General features: G+C 41.2%; 1 protein-coding gene and 1 pseudogene across 1 annotated transcript in view; one reads left to right on the top strand and one right to left on the bottom strand.

The window, feature by feature from the left end:
• The window catches only part of LRRC3B (leucine rich repeat containing 3B), a 92,095-nt gene that overhangs the window by 37,625 nt on the left and 36,050 nt on the right, over nucleotides 1-18,420 (bottom strand). The window lies entirely within an intron of this gene.
• LOC105756324 (inhibitor of Bruton tyrosine kinase pseudogene) lies at nucleotides 8,204-9,215 on the top strand (annotated as a pseudogene).

The following is an 18,420-nucleotide window of genomic DNA, read 5'->3' on the forward strand; positions in this document are numbered from 1 at the left end:
CACACTCTAGGGATAGTAGAATTGTGAACTGGAAGGAGCTGAGGTCTCTGGTGAATTTCTGTAGCTCCCATTTTAGCTCAGCACTGTCTACTTGGAATCTTTTCTAGGTGAGAAAAGAATAAACTTCTACCTGCTTCAGTTCCCTATTTTTTGGGTCTCTGTATTTGCAGCCAAACCTAGTCTTAATGAATATATGGAGCTCTGCATGATAACCAAACATTTTAGCAGCATACAGAATTTGAACCCTTCATCTTAATCATGTACTATATCCAGTTAGTGAGTATCAAGTGTTAGTGATCCTTACGAATTCATATGGAAGGCTAGCATCCTCACCGAAGCTCCCAGGGGCTGAAACACCATGGGATTGGGTATACTGCTATAAACTAAAGAAAAAGGTTGAATTTTTGGAGCATGCAGTGGCCCATCTATTGGAACCACCCTTGTACATTGGACCTCACTTTGAGAATCCAGGATCCAGGCTGGCTTTGAAATACATCCTTCTTTCTCCCTTGAAGTCTTTCTATCTCTGTAGGCTCTCCAAATTCCATACATGTGACTAAATTTAGAATCCAAATCATACTCAGTGTTCTCTCAAAGGTATCCCACAGTAAGCTTCTTACGGACAAAGGTCTTTTTTTTTCCCCCTCCATGGTTCTCCCTCCCCTTTACCCTCCTAGGGTTTTACACAGAGTAGGTACTCAGTATATTTCTGTTAAATTGATTTGAATTAATGAACAATGAATAGAGTGAAATGACTATTTCCTAATTCTTGAATGATTTATTTCCTTTGCAAACATTCCGGCACGATGTCAGATTTAATTACAACACTAAATTTTGCGCGCTCTCATATTTTTTTCAAAGCTCCAAGTGAGATAGATTTTCCAGGACATGAACTACTCTTGTGAACATCAGATACCTCTGGGAGCTCCATGAACTCTTTGAAATAATCAGAATGAATACAATACAGGAAACCCTCCTTTGGAAAAATAAAAGCCTACCTAAGGTTTGACCCTGTTCCTACAATTGCCAAAAGGTTCCTCACTTATTTCCAGAGTACCTGGCAAATCAACAAATCTAATTCTTTTAGTCCATGTTCCTTCTTGCCCACTGAGCTAATTTTAGTGTCTGTTTATTTATTTCCCTCCATTTTTATGGCTCGTTGCCTCAGCTCTTTTCTAAACTTGTCAATACTGAACTTCATTCCTTTCTTCTTATAAGAAACATAATTTTAGACCTTGTTTTGGTAGATTATAGTAAAAGAAAATACAAAGAAAAAAAGTCAGCTGGGAAGGAGAGCAAGTCAACAACACAAAGCAACGATGTCTTCAGGAAAAATTTTTGGCAGAACTGAGTGATGGGGGCAAGAGGAGAACCAAGAGGTGATAACAAGAAATCATTTAGTAAATGTGATTTTCAATCACAGCAAAGTCAGATTTGATTTAGAAGTTAAATCCTTGGATGGGTCAGTCTGTCTAATGGAGATCTGGCCTTGGATTAGAAATAGGGCCAGGGTATTCTGCTCTGGGCAGCTCAAATCCTCTTGGGCATTAGCCAGGGCCACAATCCCTGGAACAGATAGATGCTGGTGGCCTGGCATGACATTATCCGTGGTTACTAAACACCAAGAACCATGCTCGATGTTGGGGATAACAAGATAAATAGCGTACTCTCGCTGCCCTCAGAGTACTTAGAGCTAGTAGGGGTGTAGGAGAGGAGATGGACATATGAATGAATATTGTTAATATAAAAATATTGACATTCTCAACAGTGCTAGGGAAACACTTTGCTCAAAATTCCTGGAAATGGCAATAGGCCAAGCTGACTGTTGAAGGGTGAATGAGGATCAGTGAGTCAGAATATTCAAAGAGAACAAGGTATTCCAGCCAAAACCATGGACCAAAAAACACGGAAGTTGAGAAACAGTGAAGAATCATGCGAAATTTGGTATTCTTGTGGTATCAAGTTCAAATTGGAAAAATGAGACATCCTGAAGCACAGGAAGCCTTCTATCTCCTGCTGAGCCGCATGGGCTTTATTCTGTGTGTAATGATGGGTAGCTGCTGATGGGTTTTAAGCATGAGCGTTACATGTTCGGACGTACACATAGAGAGATCCTTCTGACTGGATTTAAGAAGGGCAGCTCTGTTGGCAGGGAGATCAGGTCAAAGGCTATGGTGATAGTCCAAGCAAGACATGACCAGGACCTGAACTAGAGGAGGATATGGAACCCAAGAAACATTTAGGAGGTAAAATTTGCAAACCTTTGACTGAATAAACGTGGTCCTGAATGATCGGGAGAAAGGAAGTAAGGACAAATCCAGGCTTCTGGCTTGAGTGATGCAATTAACTTAGAGTCATAATCATTTCCATTTTGCCAGTTTAGAGTGAGGACTAAAACAGTTACTCTAGGAATTTCTCCTCTACCTTGGGAAAGCTAGATATGACTAATGTTCTAAATCAACACAGTCGACGGAAAACTTTGTCAGTGCTGGAAGACACAAGACATCTGTGATTAGCACTGACACAGAATTGTCTAATCAACAACAAACAAACAAACAAAACAAGGCACAATTAATACACAAGCCCTTTCAGTTAAACACAATTTAGGCATGATTGCTTTCAATGGAAAGTTCATGAAAAGTCCTGGTATTTTTTAAGCAATTAATTGAATTCTAAGTCTCAAGAGAATTGGACATAGAGACATACAAATCTTTTACTAGAAAAGCAAACAGTGAAAGGAAGATGTATGTGTGTGTGTCAGCATGAGGAAAGTGAACATGTAATCAGTGTGGGCTTTCAACAAGGTAAATAGTAAAATGAATTCCCCAAATTACTCTATGGACAGAAGCAAACAAAACACCTAACCCTGGTATACAGATATTACCACGAAATGTGTACCTTTCTCAAAGACAGAACTCATTCAAGCCCAAAGATGCCTGCTGAGAGGGAGAAGACTCTTAGAAAAAGTTTGGAAGAGGTTTTGTACTAGTGTCATTGTGCCTGGGAGGGCCCTGATGCACAACCCAATCTAGCCCCCTATTCTAGCACCTGATGAATTGGGAACAACAGTGACAGAGTGGCAGACTTGCACAAGAACTCAACTCCTGCTGGAGTATTTAGCTTCTCATTTCTTAGAAAGTTCACTTCCCCTTCCCCCTCTCTCTCCTGCCCCCAGTAACACACACCTACTCCTTCACATCCCTCCTTCTCTTTTTCTCCATTTGACTCTATACCCATACCCATTTTTCTCCATTGACTTTATTGACTTTATCTAGTGCCTGGTACCCAAAATGAGAGAGCTAGCAACACGGAAAAACACAAACCAGTTTCAGACTTTCCTGAAAATAATGGAGATGTTAATTGGCCTCACCAACTCACTATTTACCTGAGAAAGAATTATCCAATAAGAGAAGTGGGTCAAGCTGTTAAGAGCGAGAGGCAGTGGCAGAAATTAAGAGATATCTCCACCATCAAAGTAGCCATGCTGTCTCCAAGAAATTTATAGTTACATACTCAAATCTTGGTTTGAATAAGGCAGGAGAGGTGTTAAAACACCCCCCACACACACACACGTCTATCTATCGGTCCGTCCATCCATCCATCCATCCATCCAACTATCTATAAGACATGGGCAGCAACCAATAGAATGCCCAATATCATAGCTACAGCAGGGACCAGAGAGATTTCAGAGGAAGGACTGGGACCGCCAGGATATGGAAGGAGTGGGAGGAAGCTGAGAAGGGAATGGGAACCCTTTAAAGGGACATAGTAGCAGAAGCTATTCATTAATCAGTACAAATAATTTCTAAATTTCAACCACTGGTATCCTCATACCCTTATGACTGTAAGTCCGAGCAAACAAGAATCTTTTTCCTGAAAGTTTAATAAACTCTGTGAATCTCAGAACGTGGAGCACAAGTAGGGCAGGCGAGAGAGTCTAAGGTCAGTAAATGAATTCAATTGACTGTGACAGTCTAGAAAAAAATAAAAGATAGGGCAGGATGGCATTAATAACTAGAGGAAATGATTCAGTTATCTAATTCAAGAGAAGGATAAAGGAAGACTTTCATTAAAAGATCTGAAATACACAATGGCGAGCTTAATATGACTGGTTTTCCGGAACAAATATGCGAACACTGAGGTGATATGTGAAGAACAACGCACTTCTCAGAGGACTCTCAGGATCTACAGATGATTGCTGGAATTTTCTGAGGGTTCACAGAGATCAGAACCTGGAACTCCAAGAGCACAGTTATCTAGGCAAGTTACCTGAGCAGGATAAGTAACCTCTCCATTCTAGGCTTTTCTTCACTTTCCTGACTTCCCAGCCTTTAAATAGCAAAGCAATGTCAGAGACCAACTTCGAGCTTTGATCTAGGGCTGGAGGAATCTAACAGAATCAGAAAATGCAATGTAAGAAATTGATAGCAGCTGCATCAGTCAATTTCCAACTCTAATTACTTGTACAGATTCAGCACTTGCAGGACTGGAGTGATCATTGCCATAAATGTTGCAGCTTTTAGTATGCACAAAGATGTTCATGGCAGCAGAATTTATGACACCAAAGAACTGGGCAGACATAAATGTTTTACTCTATAGAGCTGGCTAGACAAACTACAACGCATCCACTTGATATGATGCTATGCAGTCATTAAAATGATGTTTACAAAGGCTTTGTAATAATGCTTGAAAAAATGGCTTTAAAAATATAGTGAAAAGTGGGGGACCTCATACTATCAAGAAAGCAGCGCCGGGAGCAGAGCGCGTCCTTTCGACCAGGGTCCCTGCGCCAAGAAGCTCCTAGTCCAGGGGAACACTGATGAGAAGGCCAATAGAGAGAGAAAGACTTCCCCTGGAGCTGATGCCCTGAATTTGGACTTTTAGCCTACTTTGTGAAGAAATAAACTTCTCTTCGTTAAAACCATCCACTTGTGGTATTTCTGTTATGGCAGCACTAGATGACTAAGACAGAATTTGGTACCGAGAGTGGGGTGCTGCTCTAACAGATACCTAAAATGTGGAAGCAGTTTTAAAACTGTGAATGGATAGATGTGTGGCAGTGACAGAGGACCAACAAAAGCAGAGAACCTACGGCAGCAGAGAAGCGCCAGCAGCAGAGAACCAACAGCAGCAGAACCAGGAGAACAGTGCGAGGCAGCACTGGAGCTGACCCACGGAGCAAGAGAGCTGAGTGCCTGTGCACAGGATGCTTCCTGGCAGAGTGGGGTGCTTCTGGCCACTTATCGGTGGAGCTAGGCTTGCTGACCCTCAGAGCGAGAGAGCTGAGTGTCTGTGTGCACAAGGCTTTCTGGCAGAGTGGGGTGCCTCCGGGCACTTATACCAGTGGAGCTACAGAGCTTTGGAACACTTGCCCCAGCAGGGCAGATGCAGGCGTGAGGCCCAAGGGCCAAGAGGCCACAGGAAACAAAAGCAGAAGCTGAAGAGACAAGGGACACAAGAAGCCGAGCTGCCTGAGTCTCAAAAGCATGGTGTTAGTCTATATATCCAAGACAAAGAAGGTTTGTCAACTTTGGATCTTGTAATGCAGGATAGACCAACTCATGTAGTATTCAAGAATACTGATCCTACAGATGTCTATACTTGGGGAGATAATACAAATTTCACCCTGGGTCATGGAAGCCAAAATAGCAAGCATCATCCAGAGCTGGTGGATCTGTTCTCCGGGAGTGGAGTTTATATCAAGCAGGTGGTGCTTTGTAAATTTCACTCTGTGTTTCTGTCTCAGAAAGGGCAGGTTTATACCTGTGGTCACTGTCCTGGAGGACAGTCAGGACATGGAGATGAACAGACATGCTTGGTCCCCAGGCTTGTGGAAGGACTGAGTGGTCACAATTGTTCCCAAGTGGCGGCTGCCAAGGATCATACTGTTGTATTAACCGAAGATGGATGTGTTTCTACATTTGGTCTAAATGTTTTTCATCAGTTAGGGCTTGTTCCCCCACCTCCAAGTTGTAATGTACCCAGACAGTTGCAGGCAAAATATCTGAAAGGGAAAACAATCAGTGGAGTAGCAGCAGGCAGGTTTCATTCAGTGCTATGGACAAGAGAAGCTGTTTACACCATGGGACAGAATGGTGGACAACTGGCTTATTTACTAGATCCCAATGGAGAAGAATGTGTAACTGCTCCTCGTCAAGTATCTGCTCTTCATCATAAGGATATCAGTCTGTCCTTGGTGCTCCAAGTGATGGGGCCACAGTCTGTGCAACCACAAGGGGAGATATTTACTTACTTGCAGACCATCAGTGCAAGAAGATGGCTTCTAAACAGCTAAACTTGAAAAACGTTCTTGTTTCTGGAGGGCGTATGGAATACAAGGTTGATCCTGAACATTTGAAAGAAAATGGGGGTCAAAAAATTTGCATTCTTGCAGTGGATAGAGCGGGAAGGGTGTTTTGCTGGGGATCAGTTAGCAGTTCTCTGAAGCAGTGTCGATGGGCCTGTCCACGCCAGGTCTTCATTTCTGATATTGCTTTAAATAGAAATGAAATTCTGTTTGTCACACAAGATAGGGAAGGATTTAGAGGAAAATGGTTTGAAGAAAAAAGAAAGAGTTCTGAAAAGAAAGCAGAGATTTTATCAAACTTTCATAATCCCTCATCAGATGTGTCTTGTGTTTCTGAAGTAAATAGCGTATATGAAAGAATTCGACTGGAGAGACTTACTTTTGCCCACAGAGCTGTTAGTCTCAGCACAGATCCAAGTGGGTGCAACTTTGCAATCCTGCTGTCAGATCCTAAAACAAGCCTCTATGAAATTCCAGCTGTGTCCTCATCATCGCTTTTTGAAGAGTTTGGCAAACTGTTAAGGGAAACGGATGAAATGGACAGCATCCATGATGTGACATTTCAAGTTGGCAATAGAATCTTCCCTGCACATAAACATATTTTGGCCGTGCGTTCTGACTTTTTTCAGAAATTGTTTATTTCAGATGGTACTACTTTAGACTTTGCAGATGTTTACCGGAAAGATGAAGATTCTGTAGGATGCCACCTCTTTGTGGTAGAGAAAGTTCATCCTGACTTGTTTGAATACCTTTTACAATTTATATACACAGACACTTGTGACTTTTTAACTCATGGCTACAAACCAAGAATACACTTAAACAAAAAACCAGAAGAATATCAGAACGTTCCGAATTCTCATTTGAATAAAATGAATTGCCATGAAGATAATAATCAGAAGTCAACATTTGAAGTTTATAAAAGTAATCAAACTCAAACAATTAGTGAAAGGTAGAAAAGAAAACCTAAGTCTTCCAAAAAAGGAAAAAGTGTTGGGGAAAATGATCCTGTAAGAATGTGGCAAAAAAAATTTGGCTTCAATAATTTGAGTAGTAGGTTAGATGGAGTCAGATTTGAAAACGAACAAATTAATGTTATTGTCAAGAAAACTGGTAATAAACCAAAGCTAAGTCAGAAAAAATGTTCATTTCTGTGTGACGTGGCCATGAAATCAGTGGATGGAAAGGAATTTCCTTGTCATAAATGTGTTCTTTGTGCCAGACTAGAATATTTTCATAGTATGCTGAGTAGCTCATGGATTGAGGCCTCCATTTGTGCAGCTCTAGAAATGCCAGTACATTCTGACATACTGCAAGTTATTTTGGACTACCTCTATACTGACGAAGATGTGGTGATAAAAGAATCTCAAAATGTGGATTTTATTTGTAGTATTCTTGTGGTGGCTGATCAGTTTCTCATAACTTGACTGAAAGAGATTTGTGAAGTAGCATTAACTGAAAAACTTACCCTTAAAAATGCTGCTGTGCTGCTGGAATTTGCAGCAATGTATAAGGCTGAACAATTGAAACTGTCTTGTTTACAGTTTATAGGACTGAATATGGCAGCTTTGCTTGAAGCAAGGTTTCTTGATGTTTCTTCAAGGTTTTAAGTGATGATGTTTTGAAGGCTCTTTCTGTGTTTTACCAAACAATGATCCCAGCAATGGATAGGAGGGTTATTACACCGTATCAAGATGGACCAGATATTAGTTATTTGGAAGTAGAAGATAGAGATATCTTTTTGAAAGAAGAAATAAATATGGAACAAAAATTATTTGGAAACTGTGTTCAAGAAGGCAAAAACAAAAGCAACAAAATTCAGATAGTTCTGGAGGTTATAACCTTTCAGATGTTACTCAGAGTCCACCATCCACAGGATTAGTAACATCTGGTAAGACCTATTCTGTGGAATCTCTCCCAGAACTATTGACATCAGACTCCGAAGGAAGCTATGCAGGAGTGGGTAGTCCTAGAGATTTACAGTCCCCTGATTTCACAACAGGATTTCATTCAGATAAGATTGATGGGTAAGTTAAACCGTATGTTAATGGCACACCTCCTACATATTCTAGGGAAGATTTAAAATCATGGGAAAAATCATCAGTACTTAAAACATCTGCTCCACAGCCCATTCCCAGTAACACAGTTGATAATACAAGCTCTTCCTGTTGGGCTGTTGGCTCTTTCAGTCCTGTCAGCCCTCCTGTCATGGATCTCAGAACCATCATGGAGACTGAAGACAGTAGACAAAAATGTGGAGCTACACCAAAGACAAATTTGGGCAAAATGATTTCTCATGGAATCAAACTTTCTCAGAAGCAAAGGAAAATTATCTCAATGACTACCAAAGAAAACAATTCAGGAATGAAGAGCATAGAAACAGTTTTAACCACTCCTTCAAAATCCCCCAAACCAGTGAATGCATGGGCATCTTCTCTACATTCAGTTTCATCCAAGTCATTCTGGGATTTTTTACTAGAAGAAAAAAAATCTGTTACTGGCCATAGTTCAGGAGATGATGTCAAAAAAGTTTGTTTTAAAGGAATTGAAAGTTTCCAGGATCCAAAAGTCATAAGATACCCTACCCAAGGTACTCCAGGACCAGAAGGCAACCATATTTCAGATTTACCGCTTCTAGACAGTGCCAATCCTTGGCTGTCTTCTTCATTGACTGCTCCTTCGGTAGCCCCAGTCACTTTTGCATCTGTTGTAGAAGAAGAGCTACAACAAGAAGCAGCTCTTATCAGAAGTCGAGAAAAACCCTTGGCTCTGATTCAGATTGACGAGCATGCTATACAACATTTATTGGTCTTCTGTGAGGCACTTAGCAACCCTGATGAATTTGTCTTTGTTGAAAGGACACCTCAGGGACCACTGGCAGTACCTACGTGGAATAAGCATGGCTGCTAGTCCACTGTGGAGTTGAGATGCATTTTTCATAATCATGATTGTTAAAATATTAAAAAAAAAAAAAAGCTATGGAAAAGAGTTCTTACACATTTGGTAACAGGTCATTATAGACATAATAAGAAAAGTTCTAATTTCTTTACTGTAGTTTAAGCATATAATGATTGTATGATTAAAAAGAAATTCTTCAGAGTTGTGATTTTGGTAAATTTTCATGTAAAAATGTACAGAAGGAGAAACTTATTAAATTAAGTTTAAATAGAATTGTTTCTTCTGAATAATCTTATAAAGGAAAATATGAATGATTGAAGTGTAAAATTTGAGTGATGCATTAAAAATAACTTTTCCATTTGTTAATTTGGTGTAAATAATTTAGAAGGTATTTGCCAAATACCTGTTGTCATTCTTCTTTTTTTCATGACATTGATGAGCTTAAAGTAGGGGCATCAATCTTTACTTCTGATCAATCAATGGCCAGAATTTTGTGTTTGCTATAATAGCTACTATGTCTCCATTCTTGTATCTTTTTTATCAGGCTATGGGTGTTCTAGGTCTATTTAAAGCCTGAATTGCTCAAATGCCATATTATTGCAGTTTGGACAGCACATTCTCCATTTTGCATTAAGCTATGGAGTAGAATAGAGAGTAAATATGAATACTATTCCAGACAGCTTAGGCTAAGACAACTTGTTTCTTTATAGGATTTGGAGTCATAGTTTTTTTTCTTTTTCTTTCTTTTTTTGATGTCGGGGGAGGCTTTTAAAAGCCTAATTGTGAGAGACCCAGTTTCTCAAAGTGTTAAAATTTTCTATAATAAATGCTTAATTATTAAAAACAAAAATATATAGTGAAAAGCGAGGATATAAAATCATCTGTACAGTATGATCTCAGCTAACAACATCACAATGCCTAAAGAAATAAAAATCACCAAAATACTAATAGGACTTGGGTGTGGGGAGTAGGATTCTGAGTGGTATATTTTCATCCTTCTCTTCATTAGTACTTTCCCAATCTTCTTTAAATACGCATGTAATAACAAAATGAATAGAAAACAATAGTGGGCTTTGAATGAAATGTAGGCAAGCTCTTTGTAGATAGTAAAAGTGAACTTTAAAGAAGAATCACCCTTTTGGCTACAAATGGGGACAAGGCTGCTATAATACTTTGCAGTCCCTTTTCATAAGAGCTTTCCCCAAACAAAGTCCGTATCAGGTGCGTATGTGTGTGTGTGTTGCGACGGGTCTTCAATCAATGGCATACACGTGTCTGATCAGCATTTCCACTGACTCATTTGAACTGCACTCACAATTTACTGAAGATGTCTTTGAAATTTTTCAAATATTTAAGGACCATTATTGGCGCTGCTAAGATCCCACGTGGATTAGAAGTGGGTCAGGGATGACACTACCTCATAATTAACTCTTATTTTAATAATTTAAAAATTTTTAACAATATTTACCAGACGCCACACACTATGACTGGATAAAGGAGGCCTGGTGGTGCAACGATGAAGCTCTCGGCTGCTAAACAAAATGTCGGTGGTTCGAACCCACCAGCCTCTCTGTGGGAGAAAGATGCAGCAATCTGCTTCTGTAAAGATTTACGGCCTTGGAAGCTCTGTGGGGCAGTTCTACTCTGTTCTATAGGGTCACTGTGAGTCGGAACTGACTCAACGGCAATTTTTTTTTTTTTTTTTTAATGATTGTATTGCCCTCATCACAATCCTCTGAGGTAGATACTACTATTACCTAGCACCTCTAGAAAAGGGAGGCTTGGGCAAAATAGGTAACTCGCTGAAAGTTACACAGCTAGGAAACAAAACAGGCAGGATGTGAACCAAGTGCTGTCTGACCTCAAGGTCTGTATCTCTGACCACTATGCTATATTGTCTCACTTCTTTGGACACCAAAAATATACACCTAGACATCTCAGAAGTTAGTAATCCCCACAGACCATCCTACTTTATCCACATTTGCTCTAGAACAATACCAGAGAAGGAAAGTAATGCTCTGGAAGATACAGGCACATATTAACTACCAGACTTTCTTACACTGCCCACTTCAAAAAATCCAAATATCCCTGTCTTAGAAGCTGCAGTTAAAGCAAAATGGTAACGTAATTGGCTGGTGGTTCTCCTTTTATTAAATCAGCTTTAAAATGTTACCTATGTGTACACACAAAGTTCACGCCATCTTTGTTCTGTTTTGAATTTAATAATGAATTTGAAAGAGCTAATCATTTCTAACTATAGGATTTACTCTGAAAGACTTATTGTGGTCTTTGGCCAGAAAGAAAACAAATTCTGACCTCGCTAAATGAAATGGAATAGAATAAATTTTTGGCTTAAAATGCACTTGCTTTACTACCATGGCTTTCTGACAAAAGGAAGAGAAAATTAATCTATAATCAGTAGGCGCCTCCACCATACACATCCAGGAATGAGACACATAGAAATCCTGGCAAAACAAGTTAAACACAGGGAGTCCTTTCTTAGTACATTTCCATAGTCTTAAGTGTTCTGAATTCTTGGGCTGAGTAGGGATGGAGTAATAGAATAATGAAGGGAGCCCTATGTCACCCCCTGCTAAAATTCGGTAGAAAAAAAATGTGTGCAGCTGGAAGATGAAAACTCTAAGAAAAGTGAGAGCTTTTACAGAATGAGAAATATGCTGGCACAAGGCAAGACACCAAAAAAATTAATAAAAAAAAAAAATTGTGAGCTAAATCTGAGAGCAAAATGCTATGGTGAAATAGATTTCATCATGAAACACCTTTCCAAATGAAGAGCTAAGGAGTCTTTGGAGAATCATTTCCAACCAGATGGGCTAACACTTCAGGAAGTATCTACAGGGAATAATCTTTCACAAAATGGGAATGAATGAAATCAGCTGATGGGTCTTCTATTGGTTTTTAGCCTCTATAGAACATTTTATTTTCAGAAACCCTAAAGAAGGCAAATCCAAAAAGAATATTTTTGTCTTTTTTTTTCATTTCAGTGACCAGGCCAAAACTAGTTCTTTGAGAAGACATAGCAACCATATAGAAACAGACCCTAAAGAAAGATAAATTTATGTTTAACATAATAGTATTCAAATTAGCCCGATGGTAATCAAATGCACTATTTATGTGCTTCCATCTAATCGCTGAATTTGTCAGTAGAGTTGTATACAATTTATAAACCTTTCACATATATTATCTTATTTCAACTTCCTAGTAATTCTGAGAGTTTCTCTGGGCATCATTAGGCCCATCTCACAGGTAATGGAGCAGAGACTGAGAGACAGAAGGACGTATTGAAGGACAAATGCAAATGTCAGTATCTGAACTTGAACTCACATGTTCTTGACCTATGTCAGTCCAAGGACAGCATGCGAAAAGCATGGGTTCTGCAGCCAGGCTACCCAGGTTCAAAACCTGAGCTCTACTAATTTGGAGAATGTACTTAACCTTTCTGTGACTCAGCTTCCTCATCTGTAAAATGGAGGACAATGACAGCACCTATTCCCAGGGTCGTTGTGAGGATAAAATGAATTAATATATGCAAGGTGCTTGGTAGCCAGTGAGCACCATACTTGTAGCTGCTATCACTTATATTGTTGTTGTTGCTAGCCTTGGGAGTCCATTCTGACTCATAGTGACCCATGTGTGTAGAGTAGAACTGCTCGATAGGATTTCAAGGCTGTGACCTTTTGGAAGCAGTTTACCAGGCCTTTCTTCTGAGATGCCTCTGGGTGGGTTTGAACTGTCAACCTTTTGGCTAATAGTTGAGCGCTTAATGGGTTGTGCCACCCAGGGATACATACAGATATTTTGCTCCGTCTCTCCCTTTTAACATAAAAACATATTTGTGAAGATATGTTCCCAATATTTATAATTGGATAACCCCAAACTCCCAATTTATTGAACAAAACTATTAAGAAGTTAGAATGTGATCCCAAAGTAGACCCTTGGTCCTCTGGGGATCCAGATACACTCCTGCTCTTAGAGTTAAACATCCCACCTGTAAGGTGATTTGTTGCAGTCATGCCCACAGCACCTCTCAGACAGGATGGGATCTGTCACCTTCCTGCTCATTGTCAGTGTAGATGCAATCTTAGAACTGGAGCTGCCTAACCATGTTCCCAACAGCAAAAAGATGGAAACAACCTACGTGCCCATCAACGGACGAATGGATAAACTATGGTATATTCACACAATGGAATACTACGCAAGGATAAAGAACAATGATGAATCTGTGAAACATCTCATAACATGGATGAATCTGGAAGGCATTATGCTGAGTGAAATCAGTCAGTCACAAAAGGACAAATATTGTATGAGACCATTATTATAAGAACGCAAGAAAAGGTTTAAACACAGAAGAAAACATTCTTTGATGGTTACGAGGGTGGGGAGGGAAGGAGAGGGGTTTTCACTAACTGGACAGTAGATAAGAATTATCTTAGGTGAAGGGAAGGACAACACACAATGCAGGGAAAGTCAGCATAATTGGACTAAACCAAAAGTTAAGAAGTTTCCTGAATACAACCAAACACTTCGAGGGACAGAGTACCAGGGGCGGGGGTCTGGGAACCACGGTTTCAGGGGACATCTAGGTCAACTGGCATAACAAAGTTTTTTAAGAAAATGTTCTGCATCCCATTTTGGTGAATGGTTTCTGGGGTCTTAAAAGCTAGAGAGTGGCCATCTAAGATGCATCAATTGGTCCTGACACACCTGGAGCAAAGGAGACTGAAGAACACCAAAGTCACAAGGAAAGTATTAGTCCAAGAGACAGAAAAGGCCACGTAAACCAGAGACTGCATTAGTCCGAGACCAGAAGAACTAGATGGTACCTGGCTACCACAAATGGCCGTCCTGACAGGGAACACAACAGAGAGTCCCAGATGGAGCGGGAGAAAGGTGGAGTGCAGAACTCAAATTCTAGTAAAAAGACCAGACTTAATGGTCTGACTGAGACTGGAGGGACCCCGGAAGACATGGCCCCCGGACTCTCTCTTAGCCCAGAACTGAAACCATTCCCAAAGTCAACTCTTCAGACAAAGATTAGACAGGACTATATGACATAAAATGTGAAGACAGTACTTCTTAGCTCAAGTAGATACATGAGACTAAACAGACAGCTCCTGTCTGGAGGTGAGATGAGAAGGCAGAGAGGGTCAGGAGCTGGTTGAATGGACACGGGAAGTCTGGGGTGGAAAGGAAGAGTGTGCTGTCACAGTATAGGGAGAGCAACTAGGGTCACATAACAGTGTATGTACAAATTTTTGTATGAGACTAACTTGAACTGTAAACTTTCACTTAAAGCACAAAACAAAACAAAACAAAACAAAGAACTGGAGCTGCCTAAATCATGCAAACTCACAACGGCCCAGAGGAGGCGCTTCATAACATACTGTCCACCAGAAAAATAAAGATCCCACTTTCTCCCGATTGCAGTTTTTTATCCATTTCCACAAGTGCAAGCTGGTTATTTTTCCGTATCACAAAGACCACATCATCTGAAAATGTTTTTGCATAAAGAATGAGGACTTGGTAAGAATGGAAACGCCACATCAACTCCTCCTACTCCCCATCCACCCCCAAGTGAAACCTGGGCTAGCAGTATCAGCATCCCTGGGGAGCTTTAGAAATGCCAAAGCTCAGGCCCCACTCCAGACCTACTGTCTCAGAGTCTGCATTGTAAGAAGATTCCAAGCGATTCCTGTGCACATCCAGGTTTGAGAAGCGCAGGGCTGCGTCTCTGTAGGTATTTTATTTGTCAACGCTCTTTCATTGGATGGGCCATTTTAAGAAGGATACTCTGCTAGTTGTTGAGTAGGGGGGATAAAGTCAAGATTAGCCTAAATTAGATAGTCAACACTAGCGTGCAGCTCAGCACCCACTCTGGAACCCAAGGCAGCTAAGGCAGATGCTGCCTCACCTGCAACAACCCAGGGGAACAAAAGAGTAAGTCATTCCACTCCACGGTGAGAACAGGCTCTGTCTGCCCGTTCAGGGCTGGGTAAGCCCAGAAATGAACGAATGGCCAGGCCAGACAATCACCCCTCTGCAAAACGTGGCTCAGAAGGCAACCTCCAAGGTAATGAACGCTTGGGCTGGAATTAAGAAGTTTCAAGAGGCTTCAACAAGGAAAAATAAATAAAGAGGAAAAGGAAAATAACTTAATGAATCACTCGAATTCTGGAACTACTGAAGGCATGATAGAGTGAGTCTGTTTAAGTGACTAATACCATCAGTTCAGAGAAGTGACTTAGCAAGTAAGAAAGCTGGAATGTGATCACTCTGGAGAAGCTTGCAGGGAAACTGTACCCTCAAAGAGAGACGTGGGAGCTGTGAGAGGTCCACCTTATATCCCAGGGGAGGCAGTCCCTATTACTGTGTCACCCCATTGTCACTCTTGTCTTTGGCCAGAAAGTTTATTTTAAGATTGAATGTAATGCATTAAGTATCAATTGGGCACCAAGTCTACACCTGGCCTGGTGGGAATTTCAAATACGCAGGTGACTCAGGCTGTCCTCTCAATGACCTTACCGTTACCCACAGTGTGTGTTGACAGTGAGCATCTATTTTACTTCTTTGACTACTTTTATTACTTTCATTTATATTTAAATGTTCTGCTTCATCCAGAAGACGGGGGCAAGGCTGGGAGTTTGGGGTTCAGAATGCACTGTCTAGGGAATGGGCCCTAAAGCAGAAGGCCCTGCTGACATTAAAAACAGCAAACTAACATCTCTATGGCATTTCAGAGTTCCCGAAATACTTTTGCACAGGCTACTCATTTGTACACTCACTGGATCCCTATAAAGAAGGTGAGACAAGTGCTTTACTCCTGACTCAACAGAGGCTTCGCAGCTCGGAAAGTTCGAGTGAGCACGTCATGCTTGCACAGCTATGAAGTGGCAGAACAAAGAATCTGAATAGAGATCCCATCTCCCAGTGTAGGTCTTTTTCTTCATCTACTCTTCCATGCCTAGTCTATTTGTCTGCTCTTGCTTTACAAAGGGACACTCTAATTTTGACCTTAAATTGCCCCATGAAATAGAAAGCAGCAGGGGCCACTGAGTTCGACTTCCAGAAGAGAAGATGACCCTCAGACTGGCTTACTGACTTGTCAAGTGCCTCTAGCAATGAGTGGTCAGGACTGGAAACCCCAACCTTGGGATTCCTAGCCTGGGGCATTTCCTTTGCACTCTGCTGACCTGAGGCAGGTGCTTTCCAAAATCTATTTCCTCTTGTTCTTGGGCACCTGGCTTAACTCTGTTTTCCAGCCTCCCTTGTAATTACGTGGAGTCATGTGACTGAGTTCTGGCCAGTCAAATGGGAGTGTAAGCAATGTGTGCGTCTTCCAGGCTTGGTCCATAAAGGCCTCCCAGGTATGCTCCTCTAAGCCTTTTCCCCTTCTGGCTGACCAGAATGGAGGTGACAACAGCAAACTTGGAAGCCACGTATGGAAGATAACAGAGGCTCAGTCAGCCCAGCTCCTTGAATACTACATGGAGCAAAGTCAGCTTCCCTAAAACCCACCACCAACCTCAAACTGCCCTGGACAATTATGTGATGAAGAAAAAAAAAAACAAACTTCTGTTGTGTTGAGTCATTACATGTTTGGGTCTACTTGTTACATTGGTTAGAGCTTCTGAACTACGACACCCAACCAGCTCTGCGTGCTGGTTCATTTTGGGCAGCAGCAGCAGCAGAATGCTTCTTGTTCTGCTTTACAGAAACTATCCAATCCATCTCTGCAGTGATTCTGCAGGGCATTCAGACATCACTGAACTAGCATAACCTGGGAGGACGAGAGACCAGGCACAGCCTTTTGGAGGCAGGGTAGAGAAGCAGAGTGAGGGCCGGCTTTGCAGTCAAACAAACCTCAGACCAGCTCTCTCATTTCTTAGCTATGCAAACTCTGGCTAGTCCCTTAGCCTCTCTAAGCCTCAGTTTCCTCAGTCGTAAAATGGTGATAACAAATAGCAAGCAGGTTATGGTGAATTTTAAGCCACATCACAGTGTATGTATAATCTTGGTACAGACCCTGGCACAGTTGCTGGCACTTCTCGGGTACTTGGAAACCAGTAGACATTCCTCATATGCACAGCTGAACATTGCTGTCACCACCACACAGCTAGAATATGGGGTAGTTAGCAGTGGAGAAGGAGCTCTAGTGGCGCAGTGGTTAAACACTCAGCTACTAACTGAAACGTCAGTGGTTTGGACCCAACAGCCGCTACGCAGGAGAAAGTTGTGGCAGTCCGCTTCCAAAAAGATTTAAAAAAAAAACCAAACCAAATTCATTGCCATCAAGTCAATTCTGACTCATAGCGACCCTACAGGACAGAGGAGAACTGCCCCATAGAGTTTCCAAGGAGCAGCTGGTGGATTTGAACTGCCACCCTTTTGGTTAACAGCCAAGTTCTTAACCACCGTGCCACCAGGGCTCCTCCATAAAGATTACAGCCTTGGAAACCCTATGGGACAGTTCTACTCTGTCCTATAGGGTTGCTATGAGTCCAAACCAGCTCGACGGCAATTTTTCTTGGCAGTACTGGAGAAGTAGGGACATGACCACCTCTACACCGGTACCCTAAAGAGGTCACAGCTATGAAAGACAAATGAAATGCTAAAGGTAAGTGCTATTGAGGCAAATGGGATAGACAGTATAGTGAGCACGAACTAAAGCGTATTTGTCCAGCAAGACTAATGGGTTTCACTAACAATCCTAGACCATTCTGTCAACGTAAGCCAAGATCTACTTACCAGTAAAATGCCTTAGACATGCCATTTATTGGAAGGCCCAAGATTGGTTGTTACTAATAGTCTGCATAAACAAAACAGCATGTAACTCAAGATGCAGATATTATTCTGCCTCTCACTGACTTTAAGAGAACTCCAGAGCGCTAGAATTACATTTCCTTCTCAACTGGTCATTGGCCTTAAAGAGAGGGTCATAATGTTGGGTCTATGACTACAGCCTTACTTCTTTCATTAGTTTCTGTACCTAATAATTTTTAAACTTGACTGGAAATTTCCTACTAACCATAGTGCTTAATGAAAGTAACACAGACAGACACACAGACAAATAGAGATATCCACAGTCTTCCCACTGCTTCAAATGTAATCAAACCATCACCAAGATAAGACAGACCCAGAGAAAACCATAGCCATGTGCTGATGTTGTTAGGTGCCATCCAGTCAGTTCTGACTCATAG

Source organism: Trichechus manatus, unplaced genomic scaffold (assembly GCF_000243295.1).
Source record: "Trichechus manatus latirostris isolate Lorelei unplaced genomic scaffold, TriManLat1.0 scaffold00049, whole genome shotgun sequence".
In the NCBI taxonomy this organism is placed as follows: domain Eukaryota; kingdom Metazoa; phylum Chordata; class Mammalia; order Sirenia; family Trichechidae; genus Trichechus; species Trichechus manatus.